General features: G+C 40.2%; 1 long non-coding RNA gene across 1 annotated transcript in view; it reads left to right on the forward strand.

Moving 5' to 3' along the window:
• Positions 1-13,524, forward strand: part of LOC127487919 (uncharacterized) — a 57,296-nt gene extending 43,772 nt beyond the window's left edge. The window contains exon 3 of the long non-coding RNA XR_007915196.2: positions 12,854-13,524. This is a non-coding gene — a long non-coding RNA (uncharacterized lncRNA). The remainder of the gene's footprint in view (positions 1-12,853) is intronic.
• The last annotated feature ends 845 nt before the right edge of the window (positions 13,525-14,369 follow it).

Consider the following 14,369-nt stretch of genomic DNA (forward strand, 5'->3'; position numbering starts at 1 on the left):
TGAACATGTGATGAATTGAAAGTGTATAAATCAGGGGCCGGCGCTGTGGCAGAGTAGGTTAATCCTCCACCTGTGGTGCCAACACCTCATATGGGCACGGGGTTCTAGTCCTGACTGCTTCTCTTCCAACACAACTCTCTTCTCTGGCCTGGGAAAGCAGTGGAAGATGCCCCAAGTGCTTGGGCCCCTGCACCTGATTGGGAGACCCAGAAGAATCTCCTGGCTCCTGGTTTCATATCTACTCAGCTCCAGCTGTTTCAGCCATTTGTGGAGTGGACCAGTGGAGGAAGACCTTTCTATCTGTCTCTCCCTCTTACTATCTGTAACTCTACCTCTCAAATAAATAAATGAAATCTTTTTTAAAAAAAATAAACTGTATAAATCATTACATTTTAATATTTTTATTTTTAGTTCATACAACAATATGTAGTAGTTCACAGTTAAGCACTTATGCTATAGGCATATCTGGATAAAATATTCTTTGTTTTAAATTTTTATATAATTTAAAAAGAAAAACCTATATAAAACAGAAAGAATTTCAAGCTTAAATTATAAGATATTGAAATTAAAACAAATTATAATTTAAATGTTAAGAGCATCAGTAAGAAAAACATTTGAAATCAACAATACCTAATATTTCTGTCATTTTATACTGACTTGACTGTGGACATGTGTTTAAATATTCCAAAATAGGGGTGGTGCTGTGGCATAGCAGGTTAAGCCACCAAGGTGTACTGAATGACTCAGTATTTTCCAAGCCTTCATTTTAATTTACCTCTGCAGCATTTGCTTAATTCCTTCAAATATTTGAATGGCTATCATACACAAAATTCAGCTGTTTAGAGAATTCAAAAGAGGGAAAAGCAGTCTCTGCCTCCAAAGAATTTGTAATTCCAGTGTGTTTCAGGTTGGGAGACCAATAGCTAATCGAGGTGATAGACTAGATTGGAAAATATCTAATCAAGGACACCACACCAAAGAACATAAAAAACACTGGGTATGAGGAGAGACAAAATCTTAGGTAATAGAGTATGTTCATATGTCCAGAGTCTATGATCACTCCCCAAATATCTGCAAAGACCAGAGCTGGGCTTATCCAAAACCAGGAGCTTCTTCTGGGTCTCCTATGCAGGTTCAGGGGCCCAAGCCCTTGGGTCATCTTCTACCGCTTTCCCAGGCCATGGTAGAGAGCTGGATCAGAAGTGCAGCAGCTGGGATTCAGACTGGCACCCATATGGGATGCAGGCACTGCATGTGCTGGCTTTATCCGCTACACCATAGTGCTGGTCCCTTTGATCATGAAGCTTACTTTGCATCGTTAAGCTTACCTTCCAAACCATCTCAGATAGCTGTCACACAATAGTGTTCCTTACTGTATTTGTATACTCCTTGTTTCACACTATACTCAGTGTGCTTCCCACCCAAGGATATAATAGTTGCATCTTTGTTTCTTCCTCCTTATGTGCATAAGTTTCCAGGGCTATTTAGTACCATTCATCCTTGTCTAAAATTACATTTTGAACATTTTCCTGGTTTGATCGGTTGCTGCTATTCTTTCCTCACTCTGCATCCTCTAGTTCGAATGACAAGATTCTTCATCAATATTTCTTTGACCCAGTCCTGACTCAGTAACTAGCTCCTTCCTAGGATTGCAAATCTACCTTTCTCTATTCAGTCCTCATGCATTGATACTGAAAGAGAAGCTTGGTTCCTACTAGTCATGAAAAGTTTTAGATAAAGGTTACTAAGAGATATGTTTGCATTCACCGCTGAAGCCTAGGGATGTGTTTTAGTAGTATTAAGATGAACCACTTACCGTTTAGTCTGATATAAATGAAGCAATTTGTTTTGTTTTCTCTCGTGTCTCAGAAAATCATTGTCAGCATATACTACTGGACAGTTTCCTTGAACTTGTTGCTTCTCTGAGCAACTTTCATCCAGGTCATGGTTGCTGTCCTCACCTCCTTCCCTCAATAATAAAGCAAAGAGCAGCTGAACCCTACCATCACATATCATGGGTAGATGGCTCTAGGATCACTCCCCTACTAATAATGCTCCCGTGACTTGTACTGCCAAACAAACTAAACAATTTTATCCACTTAATGGTGACTTGTATAATGCACTCTTCATCTACCATCGCTAATTTATTGCCTGCTTCTTTGCTATGTATGGAGACTGCAATCCCACCAAACTCTGTGCCTAACTCACCTCCCAAGAAACTCTTTGGTTTTTCTCAAGAACATTTCTCTCCATCTCCTTTGCATTTCTTTCTTCACCTGTTGTAACAGCATATAACTTTCATTATCTCTCTTTGAAGTCACTTTATTCTCTTAGCTTATTCCTGCACTCTCATTATTCTCCTTTGTGGAAAACATATGGTGGTAAGCAGTACAGGTGTGTGCTATGATTAGTAGTGGAATTTTTTCATCCTAGACTGTCCAATGTATATTATAATTTCATTGATTCTCCTGCCTTATCTTATTTGATGTAACAGATTGCATTTAGTTTGATTTTGACAGAAAAACAAAAATAATAGTGACTTCAATGAAACAAATTTATTATTCCCCCCAGAAGTCGGTAGGATTCAGTAACCAATGCCCCTCAATGGAATGACCCAACACCCTTCCAGCAACCTTCACTCCAAGTGACCCTGTGATTCACCACGGCATTTTCAATTCCAGTGACTAAGCCAGCAATCCATCCAGCAGGGCACATAAAAGGGGCAATAACCTTCAGGAGCACATACATTTTCAGATATTTCTATGGATGGGTGTTTGGCTTAATGGTTAAGACATAATGGGGATCCCCACAGCCCATATTGGAACGCCTGGTTTTGAGTCTTGGCTCTGCCCCTGCTCTAACATCCTGATAATGCGCACCCAAGAAGATGGTAGTGATGGCTCAAACAGTGAAGCCCCTGCTACCTATTTTGGACTCCTGAATTGATTCCCTGGCTCCTGGATTTAGCCTGGTCCAGTACTGTCTTTTACAGAGATTTGGGGACTAAACCAATGAATGAAAACTCTCTTTCTCTCCTCTCCCTCTCTCTCTCCCTCTTTCTCTCTCTCTCTCACCTGCTTTTTTTCATCACTCTACCTCTCTCTCAAAAAACGATAATTCCTATAAGCTGAAGATATTCACATACCTCCCTTGCATCATAACTAAACTTCAAGACTGTTTTGATAAAGAGCCTGTGTTTCATTGCTGGCTGTTTTTAAGCCTCATACCTTTGACTTCCCCTGCAGAGGCTAGTAAGAAATCTGGGCTGTGCCCTCCTTTGGCTGGGTCTTTCACATGGGCACAGGGGCCCACGCACTTGGGCTATCTTCTGCTGCTTTCCCAGGCTCATTAGCAGGGAGCTGGATTGCAAGTGGAGCAGCAAGGACTCAAATCAGCACCCATGTGGCTTGCTGGCATTGCAGGAGGAAGACAAACCTGTTATACCACAATGCCAGCCTCAAAGTGTAGGTTTTTAAGTAGGCTTTCAATAAGTTACATAAAGCAGAAAACTTAACTCTTAGGGCTTAAAATGATAGAGGTATAACTTCCTCCCATAAGATGTCTTGATGTGGTCTAAGTTGATCTACTTTAGTGGCTCTTGCATGTCCACAGTTTCCACATTCCCAGTGTCCTCTGTTCCCCTATAACTCTCTATGGCTCTGCTGTCATCATCAGAGCTGATACTGCATGGTTGTCTGGTGCTGTGTGATTGCAGTAGACCACACTGTGACCCTGGAGAGTATATATGTTAATTTCATAGTACCTACTGATACAATAATTAAAAATAGAAGAAAGAAGAGGAAAATAATTCTAAGAATTAGTTACTTGATATTGACTATGTGGAAACTGTGCAACTTGTAGGAACACTGATTTGACTTAAGAAGTTATAACGTTGAGAGTATTCAAGCCCATGTTGCTGTACTTGATAGAATCCATGTCTGAAACAACAGTATAGCATATGCTTGAAAAATATGGAAGAAGGTACAAAGGAGACTTATGATATTTAGACATAACTTGCATAAAATCATTGTTATAAATTAATTTATTGAAACAGACTGTTACCAAAAGGAAGAAAATAAAGGAAACCAGGTAGAGAAGAGCCACAGAGGGAAATACAGTGAAGGGAAGTGGAACAAAAACAGGATGTAAAGAAGGATGGGAGGAAAGAGAGACTCAAAGGGGGTGCATTTTCTTTTCATGGGATAAGAGTGTTTCCCCCAAATCATGAATTACAAATCCTAGTGAACTTAATATTTCAGAAATGTATCCTATGAAAAATAAGTTTTCAAGTATTTTTGTTTCAAGTTTGTGAAATTCAAATACAAAATCAGATTAAGCACGCTAGAATCATGATTCTTTAAAAAAAAATCTGTGGGATGGGCATTTGACACAACAGTTAGAATGCAGATGATGTGCCTGCATTCCATAACAGTGTCTGAATTGAAGTCCCAGCTCTGCTTCTGACTCCAGCTTCCTAATGTACACCTGGGAGACTGCAGATTTGGGCTCAAGCATTAGTGTCCTTGCAATCCTTAAGGGAGACATGAATAGATTACCTGGCTCCAGGCTTCAACCTGGCCCAGCCCTGGCTATTTTGGGCATTTGGAGAGTAAACCAATAGATAGAAGATCTCTCTGTCTTGTCTGTCTCTTTGGTTTTTCTTTCTCACTAGCTGTCTTCAAAATAAAATTTGAGTAACTAACTAACTAAATAAACTTAAGTATCTGTCTTCCTATTTATGTATCAAATATTTCTGGATAAACTACACACTAAAGGAAAAGTGATTGTCAGGCCAACACTGTGGTGCAGTATGTTAAGCCACTGCCTGCAGTCCCAGCATCGCATATGGACACTGGTTCTAGTCTTGGATGATCCAGCTCTCTGCTATGGCCTGGAAAAGCAGTAGAAGATGGCCCAAGTGCTTGGGCCCCTGCACCCACATGGGAGACCCAGAAAAAGCTCCTGTCTCCTGCTTCAGATCGGCTCAGGTCCGGCCGTTGTGGCCATTTGGGAACTGAACCAGTGGATGCAAGACCTTTCTCTCATTCTCTCCTTCTCACTATCTGTAACTCTTCCTCTCAAATAAATAAATCTTTTTTAAAAAAATGTGGTTGTCTACATGTTGACTAGAGAAATGGATAATCTAAAACCAAATCACTAGCCATGTTTCTCCAGCCTTTTTGCTGATAGAGAAAGTTCAAGCCGGTGCCGCGGCTCACTAGGCTAATCCTTGCGGCACCGGCACACCGGGTTCGAGTCCCAGTCGGGGTGCCGGATTCTGTCCCGGTTGCCCCTCTTCCAGGCCATCTCTCTGCTGTGGCCAGGGTGTGCAGTGGAGGATGGCCCAAGTCCTTGGGCCCTGCACCCCATGGGAGACCAGGATAAGTACCTGGTTCATGCCCTTGGATCAGCGCAGTGTGCCGGCCGCAGTGCGCCGGCCGCGGCGGCCATTGGAGGGTGAACCAACGGCAAAAGGAAGACATTTATCTCTGTCTCTCTCTCTCTCTCACTGTCCACTCTGCCTTTCAAAAAAAAAAAAAAAGAGAGAAAGTTCAGAGGAGCTGAAAAGAATATCCTAGTCACAAAAGATCTATTATTTATTATTGACAATCAATAAATTAGAATAAATTATTATACATATCTAAGATACCTAAAAGTATATATCTGAAATACAAGCTATTAGTGAAATTAAAGTGTCTAGTTTAGATATTATTGGCTAGCCATGAAAATATTATGCAACAAGTAGAATGGAAGTTGTTATAAAACACTATACTCATTTTTGCAAAATCTCTTCTGTAGTTCTTTAAAATAAGCTGCCCCCTAGCTTGTTGTATTATAGCTCTTTGTAGTAATTTCTGATGATTCTCTTTATTTCTGTGGTATCTGCTGTTACATTTCTTTTTTCAATTCTAATTTTATTGATTTGGGTCTTCTCTCTCCTTTTTTGTTAGTTAGGTCAATAGTGTGTCAATGTTGTTATTTTTTCAAAATTTTTTGTTTATTTTTTCAAAAAACCAGATCTTTTTTTTACTGATCTTTTGTATTGTTTTTGGATTTAAATTTTGTTGATTTCTTCTCTAATTTTAATTATTTATTTTCCCCTACTAGTTTTGTGTTTAGCTTGCTGTTGTTTTTCTAGATCATTGAGATGCATTGCTCCCTCATTTATTTGGTGCCTTTCCAATTTCTTGACGTAGGTACCCATTGCTATTAACTTTCTTCTTCACTGCTTTTTTGTATACTCTAAGTTTTAATATGTTGTATTGTCATCTTCATTTGTTTCCAGAAATTTTTTGGTTTTTATTTTGACTTCTTCTATGACCCACTGTTCATTCAGGAGCATGTTGTTCAGTCTCTGTGTATTTGCACATGCTCTAGACACTCCTGAGTTGTTGGTTTCCAGTTTCATTGCATTGTGGTCCATGATGATGCATGATATGGTTTTGATTTTTTTGAATTTTCTGAGACTTACTTTATGGTCTAGCATGTGGTAGATCCTAGAGAAAGTTTCATGCACTGGGGAGAAAAATGTTTATTCCGTGGTTGTTGGGTGGAAGGTTCTGTAGATATCTGCTAGGTCTATTTGTTCTATAGTGTTGATTAACTCTGTTGTTTCCTTGTTGATTTTCTGTCTGGCTGATCTGTCTAATGCTGACAGTGGGTTATTGAAGTCCCCCATTACTATTGTATTTGAGTCTAACTCTTCCTTGAAATTTATTAACATTTCTTTTAGATAGCCAGGTGCCCTGTAATTAGGTGCATATACATTTATAATAGTCACATCTTCTTGTTAAATTGATTCTTTAATCATTATATAGTGCCCTTCTTTCTCACTTTTAATGATTTTTGTGTTAAAGTCTATGTTGTCTGATATTAGGATGGCCATTCCAGCTCTTTTTTGGTTTCTGTTGGCATGGATTTTCCTCTTCTATCCTTTCACTTTCAGTCTGTGTACATCTTTGTTGGTAAGATGTGTTTCTTGAAGGCACCAGATAGATGGGTTTACTTTTTTAATCCATTCAGCCAGTCTGAGTCTTTTTTTAAAGATTTTTATTTATTTATTTGACAGGTAGAGTTACAGACAATGGAGGGAGAGTCAGAGAGAAAGGTCTTCCTTCCGTTGCTTCACTCCCCAAATGGCTGCAATGGCTGAAGCTATGCCTATCTGAAGCCAAGAGCCAGGAACTTCCTCCCAGTCTCCCATGTGGGTGCAGGGGCCCAAGCACTTGGGCCATCCTCCACTGCCTTCCTGGGCCATAGCAGAGAGCTGGACTGGAAGAGGAGCAACCAGCACTAGAACCCAGCACCCATATGGGATGCCAGTGCTGCAGGTGGAGGATTAACCTAGTGTGCCACCATGCTGGTCTCAGTCTGAGTCTTTTAACTGGGGAATTGAGACCATTGACATTCTGGGTGACTATTGTTAAGTAACGAATTTGCCCTGCCATGTTTCCATGAATAGTCATAATTTTGCTTTTTGGGTTTCCTTTGTGATTACAGGGTTATTTTCTTCATTCACCTTGTTACATAGCGATGTTCCTGTTTCTGGGTACATCAAATCCTTGAGCATCTTTTATAGGGCTGGATGAGTAGTTATAAATTCTTTCAGTTTCTGTTTGTTGTGAAAAATTTTTATTTAGCATTCATTCATAAATGAGAGCTTTGCAGGGTACAGTATTCTGGGTTGACAGTTTTTTTCTCTGAAGACTTGAAATATATCTTGCCATTTTCTCCTTGCCTGTAGGGTTTCTGATGAGAAGTCCAGAGTGAGTCTAATTGGATTTCCCCTGAATGTGGTTTGGCATTTTTTCATGCACATTTTAAGATCTTCTCTTTATGTTTTACTCTGGATAGTTTTACCACAATGTGCTGTTGTGAAGATCTTTTCTGGTCGTGTCTATTGGGAGTTCTGTGTACCTCCTGCACTTGGATGTCTCTTTCTTTCTACAGATTAGGGAAGTTTTCTGTTATTATTTCACTAAGAAGGCCTTCTAATCCTTTCTCTCTTTTAACATCTTCTGGAACTCCTAGGATCTGTATATTTGGTCTCTTGATATTATCTTTCAAATCTCCAACCCTGCTATTAACTTTCCTGATTTCTTCTTCTTTTAAATGGTCTGACTGTAATATTTCCGTAAGAAATTTGCCTTCTAGCTCTGATATCCTTTCTTCTGTCTCACTTATTCAGCTGTTAAGGATTTCCATTGCATTTTTTATTTGATCTATTGAATTCTTTATTTCTAGTATTTCATTCTGACTTCTATTTAATATCTCAATTTCTTGGGAGCACTTTTGTTGAGAGCAACTTCCAGTGTGTGTATATAAATTAGTCTGGAGAGTTTTTGAGATTTCTCTGTTATGAGCTGCTGTGGGTTTGTGCATTTCAAGTGGAAGCACAGAGCATCACCTACTGGAGCCCTGCTCACTTGTCAGTCATGGTGGGTTGGGTATGAGCTTTGGAGCACTTAGTCCCACCTACTGAGACCCAGTTCACTTCTCGATGATTGATGGAACCGGTTTTAGTTTCCTTGTTGCTTAGCTTGCGTGGTGAGGAAGAAATTCCTCTGAGATGTTGTGGACCTGGCTCTCATTTGGGGAGTGTGATGGGGGAGCTCTCGCAGTTGATGGATGTGTGCTTGGGAGGTTCAATAATGTAAACATTCAAGATGGCTTCTCTTGGCTGGCTGTAGGTCTGGATGGAGAGGCGGGGGCGGCAGATAGACTGGGGAGTGCCTGATCTCCCTGTTTGCTTTACTGTACCTTCTCTTTCCTGCATGGCACTTCAAAAGCAGTTCATCTATCTCCTCCCCCGCTGCTGCTCACAGGTCCAATTCCCAGTTTATCTGGTCCACTGGGGATTGGTGTCCACCTCCTATACCATACATGGCTCCTACATCTCCTCTGTTTTTCCTTATTTGCTCTTTCAGTGTGGACCTGCCCAGCATGTGTTGGCCTCCTGAGTTTCCCATTGTAAATTTCTCCCAACTCCATCTCCAGCCTCTAATTTTGCTCCCTTTTTTTTTTTTTTTTTTTTTTACAGGCAGAGTGGACAGTGAGAGAGAGAGACAGAGAGAAAGGTCTTCCTTTGCCGTTGGTTCACCCTCCAATGGCCGCCGCTGCAGCCGGCGCACCGCGCTGATTCTGGCAGGAGCCAGGAGACAGGTGCTTTTCCTGGTCTCCCATGGGGTGCAGGGCCCAAGCACCTGGGCCATCCTCCACTGCACTCCCTGGCCATAGCAGAGAGCTGGCCTGGAAGAGGGGCAACCGGGACAGAATCCGGCGCCCCAACCGGGACTAGAACCCGGTGTGCCGGCGCCGCAAGGTGGAGGATTAGCCTATTGAGCCACGGCGCCGGCTCTAATTTTGCTCCCTTTTAACTATCTATTCTTCCCCCATGTTACTTGGAACATCCTGTTGCTAAGCTGCTGTCTTGGGGACCCCCTTTGCATTAACTTTTGGAAATGTTCTCCTATAAAATACACAAATGATATTTAACACTTTTGTTCTCATTACTTTGTACTTCATTGAATCTTTCCTATCAAATAATTTTGTATAGGGCAGATCTCACACCTTTACTTTCCAGTAGTTTTCCATAACTTTGTTCTACATAAAATTCAAATTCAGAGCTATTCCTCTAACCCTACCATGGCTACATTACACCTGAGGTGAATGGAGCTAGAAAGGAGTGGGATCTGCCCCAGGGCTTGCTTTTGAGTCCATCTTTTATCATTAGGGATGAATACTTAGCCCTGTCCGGTCCTAGCCATTGAACATTGCTGGCGTTTGGGGTGTGATTCAACAGATGGGAGTTTCTCCTCTCTTTCTCTCTCCCTCTCTCTCTCCCCTTTCTTCCTCCTTCCCACTACCTCTCAGATAGATTAAATCATACTTTGTTTATTTATTTATTTTTATTAACTTGACAGGTAGAGTTAGACAGTGAGAGAGAGAGACAGAGAGAAAGTTCTTCCTTCTGTTGGTTCACACCCAAATGGCCACCATGGCCGGAACTACGCAGATCTGAAGCCAGGAGCCAGATGCTTCCTCCTGGTCTCCCACACAGGTTCAGGGGCCCAAGCACTTGGGCCTTCCTCCACTGCCCTCCTGGGCCACAGCAGAGAGCTAGACTGGTGGAGGAGCAACCGGGACTAGAACCTGGTGCCCATATGGGATGCCGGCACCACAGGTGGAGGATTAACCAAGTGAGCCATGGCACCAGCTCGATAAATCATACTTTAAAGAATATTTTCCAGGGGAAGATGTCCAGAAATCAGAATAATGTAGAGTTTGCTCCTTTTAATGCCCTTCCAGGAATTCCCATAGTGGAATTTCCAGACTAAAGCTTTCAGGTTGCCCCCATCAGGACTTCTCTCTATTCATCTTTGCTGTTGGCGACCCTTGTGTAGAGCCTGTTCTCTGGAATGCAGTATTAGCAAGGTTTCTCCAGGCAGATACTTTTTGCATTATCCACAGAAACAAACATATACTTTCCATTACCAAACTGGGGCTATAGACAGCTGTGATGGCTACCCTGTACTTGTTCCTTACATTGGGCTCCAATTTTCTTCTCCCTGCTGAGGTAGGCATGCAAGGTGATCAGCAAGTCTATTGCATAAGATGATATCCCAGAAGACTGTGTAATACCAGCTGATGATACTCTAATTATTCTTGCATTTGCTTCTCAACGTGAACACTGCATTTCCCACATGTCCTAGAACACTGACTAATCTCAAGAATCTTTTCCCTTTGTCCTTCCCACTCTTCCACAGATTGAGGGACATGGCTGATGACAGCTTCACTACCTCCCAACAATGCCTTAGAACATGGAGTATACACTTTTGCTTGTTTTCAATCAAGTCTGAAACACTCAAGGCAATGACAAAATAGAAAGTTCCCCAAGGATCTATTATATCACTCTAAAACATTTGGTTCTAGCCTACAAAAGAGGAAGGGGACACGCCCAAATGTTAAATATGAGTTTGGACTTAAACAGTTATTTTTGTTTCTAATCCTTTTTGTTTCTACCATAATAAAACAATGTCAAGGAAAAATCAATATAATTATACTAGGATCTTTATTTCACTTGTCAGCTGTGAGTTGTATGTTATGAAATCTTTGAAAATTCATTTTAATTGTTTGAATGAACAACAAAATTTTTGGATCAGAGTAGCACAGCCCTCAAGTGATAGAGTGGCAGCTGTTTCATGTGGCTGCTTTTAAGTTAGTCTGCTTTGTAGAAAAAATGATGACTGATGATATAATTAGAAACTTCAATGTACTTAAAGAAAACTCATGAGGTGATTTATCACGGACGGATAATTCCCAAATTATGTATAAGTATAGGTACAGTTATACTCAGGTTCTTGCCAGGTGTCTACTCAAAGGTAACATGTACCTGGAGAGCTGACAAAGGAGTGAGCTGGACGAGAAGTCTGTGGTTTGAGACAGGGCAGTAGTAGCTTGATTATGAGATATGAAACCTGAGAGAAAATAAAGGAGCCTTCAGGAATTGCCAGTCAAGCTGGTGTTAGGCTGCTGTTCCCAGGGCTGTCAGAGAAGGGGAAAGGTCAACAGTACTGATAAAATCTGAGCTGTCCTGAAAGAAAGAGTTATTGTCCAAGATGGCACATAAATTATATCCACTTCCTGGCCAGCCGAGAGCAGAGAGTGGAAGTGCAAAGGGGAATATATCATTATTATATTGTATTTATTGAGTGATGTGCTTGCATTAGATTCTTGATTATGTTAAGCAGAATGAATGAAGCACTCGTATAATTCAATGCACTAATAGATTTAGTTACACATACCAGACACACACATAACAAAATAGTAAGTGATATGATATTTTTATCCCAATTTTTGCACTATTTGTTTTTTAAAACAACATTTTACTGAAATATAGTATAAACACCAAGAAATGCACACAAATGCAATGAGATTTTTGTCCTCTGATAACCATCATTAACCAGCACCCAAATTAAGAACAAAGCATTACTAGTACTCTAAGAGTTCTCTCTATTATCTCCCTCCATTTATGTCTTTTCTAGTGTGGGAAAGAAGAGTATATTGCAATTTACTTGATATGATTTAGTAAAACAATATTTATAACTATGTGCCAAATGATAACATATACATACAATTTTATACAATATATATAGTGTACACATATTTATATATGCGTGTATATATATACACACATATACACATATATATATACACACATATATATACAAATAAGATAAAGCATGATATATTCATCTTTTTGGGGTTGGCTTATTTCACTTAGCATATTGATTTCCAGTTCCATCCATTTTGTTGCAAATGTCAGGATCTCATACTTTTTATGGCAGAGTAATTTTCCACCAAATATATACACCGTGTTTTCTTTATCCATTCATCAGTTTATGGACATCTAGGTTGATAACATATCTTAGCTGGTGTGATTTGAGCTGCTAAAAACATGGGAGTGCAGGCAACTCTTTCATATGCTAATTTCATTTCCTTTGGACATATTCCCAAGAGTGGGATAGCTGGGTCAAATAGTAGTTTAACTCAAAATAAATTTTCACGTGATTTGTTTATATATTCCATAAAAATCTGTTGATTTTCCACTATGTAACCAACACTGTACTAGGTGCTAGGGGAATAAGTAAAATAAACCTTAGCTTGCATCCCTGTAAAAAAAATACTATTTAGGAAAGGAAAGGAAGATAAACAAGCATAATTAAAACATCACACTGTAAGATCAACAGTGGATGTCCATGGCTCTGCTATCTGTCATACTTTCTTAAGAGTGCCTCTTCTGATGAAAGAACTGTGCCCCCTCCAACCATGGTTTCCTTTTTATCTCACTCAGGATTTCTTTACTCAAGCCCAAGCCTGACCTGTCCGAATACCTCACCATGGAAGAAGTTCAATGCCCTGAATAGGCAAAATGATGGTGTTTAAAAGTCAAACATTGCTTGTGTAGAAGAATCCTGGCTCAGACAGTGAACTGTGATGCTGATAATCTCAGACACTCCAAAGACTGCTATTGTAAGAACCAGAACTGATCGTATTCTCCATGTAGATCATTGTCCGTATTTTTCAAGACAATAACAATTTCAATAAAGACAATTAGTATTTAGGTTTTTCATCAAGTGTTTTAAAGATGACTAAATTGTATTTCTATAAGGGAACATTAAAAAGTTGATGAAAAAGCCGGCGCCGTGGCTCAATAGGCTAATCCTCCACCTTGCGGCGCCGGCACACCGGGTTCTAGTCCCGGTTGGGGCACCGGATTCTGTCCCGGTTGCCCCTCTTCCAGGCCAGCTCTCTGCTATGGCCAGGGAGTGCAGTGGAGGATGGCCCAGGTGCTTGGGCCCTGCACCCCATGGGAGACCAGGAAAAGCACCTGGCTCCTGGCTCCTGCCAGGATCAGCGCGGTGCGCCGGCTGCAGCGGCGGCCATTGGAGGGTGAACCAACGGCAAAGGAAGACCTTTCTCTCTCTGTCTCTCTCTCTCACTGTCCACTCTGCCTGTCAAAAAAAAAAAAAAAAAGTTGATGAAAAGTAAATTAATAGATAAGTTTATGTTGGTGCAATGAGTTTTGAAATCTATGTATAGTAGTATCCTCAAAAAGTTCATTGAAAATATGTAATATGAAAAACTATGCAGGGATCTCAAAAAGATTTACAGTAATACAGGCTTATCTATCCATTCCATTATACCAACTTTTTACAGTTCCCTCATACACAATCATTTTTTGGACAAGCATTTGCAAACCTTTAGTGTTTGACGCATGGGCAATAAGAAAGTAAGAAAGGAAATGATAGTCATTTTTAGCAAAGCTTTGTCTACCAGTGATTCTGAGTATGATTTCATTAGTTCCGGTTCTGGAAGGCCGATGTTAATACTATTCCATGCATCTTATAAGTCTTTGCATGTTTAGTACAGCAGAAAAGCAAGAATCCTTCAAATAAATGCTAAGTGGCAATGAGAACTAAGAAAAGAGAAACACATGATCCTCAAACGATTCAAAGGAGGTAAAGGAGAAAAAGAAAAGGAAAAGAAATGTGTGGATGCCTCTGAATGACAGAATTATTTTAAAATATGTACATATCAGTAGGAAATAAAAATAAGGAGTGGAAGATGAGCTCAAAATAGAAGTGAGATGAGGATCAAGAGTCATCTTAATGAGAACAGTATCAACCCATTATGAGCAGCGGTGGACTTGATAAATAAAAACGACTAAAGATGAGAAGAATTCTTCAAAATGTACTTCAAAGAGAAATAATTGAAGGAATCTTGTAAGTGTCTTGGAGACTACAAAAGCCTTGATTCTTAGAAGTTGGGAAACTACTTTTCTCAAAGATTTCAGGTGCCAGCTTTTA

The sequence above is a fragment of the Oryctolagus cuniculus genome, chromosome 2, assembly GCF_964237555.1.
Source record: "Oryctolagus cuniculus chromosome 2, mOryCun1.1, whole genome shotgun sequence".
NCBI lineage: Eukaryota > Metazoa > Chordata > Mammalia > Lagomorpha > Leporidae > Oryctolagus > Oryctolagus cuniculus.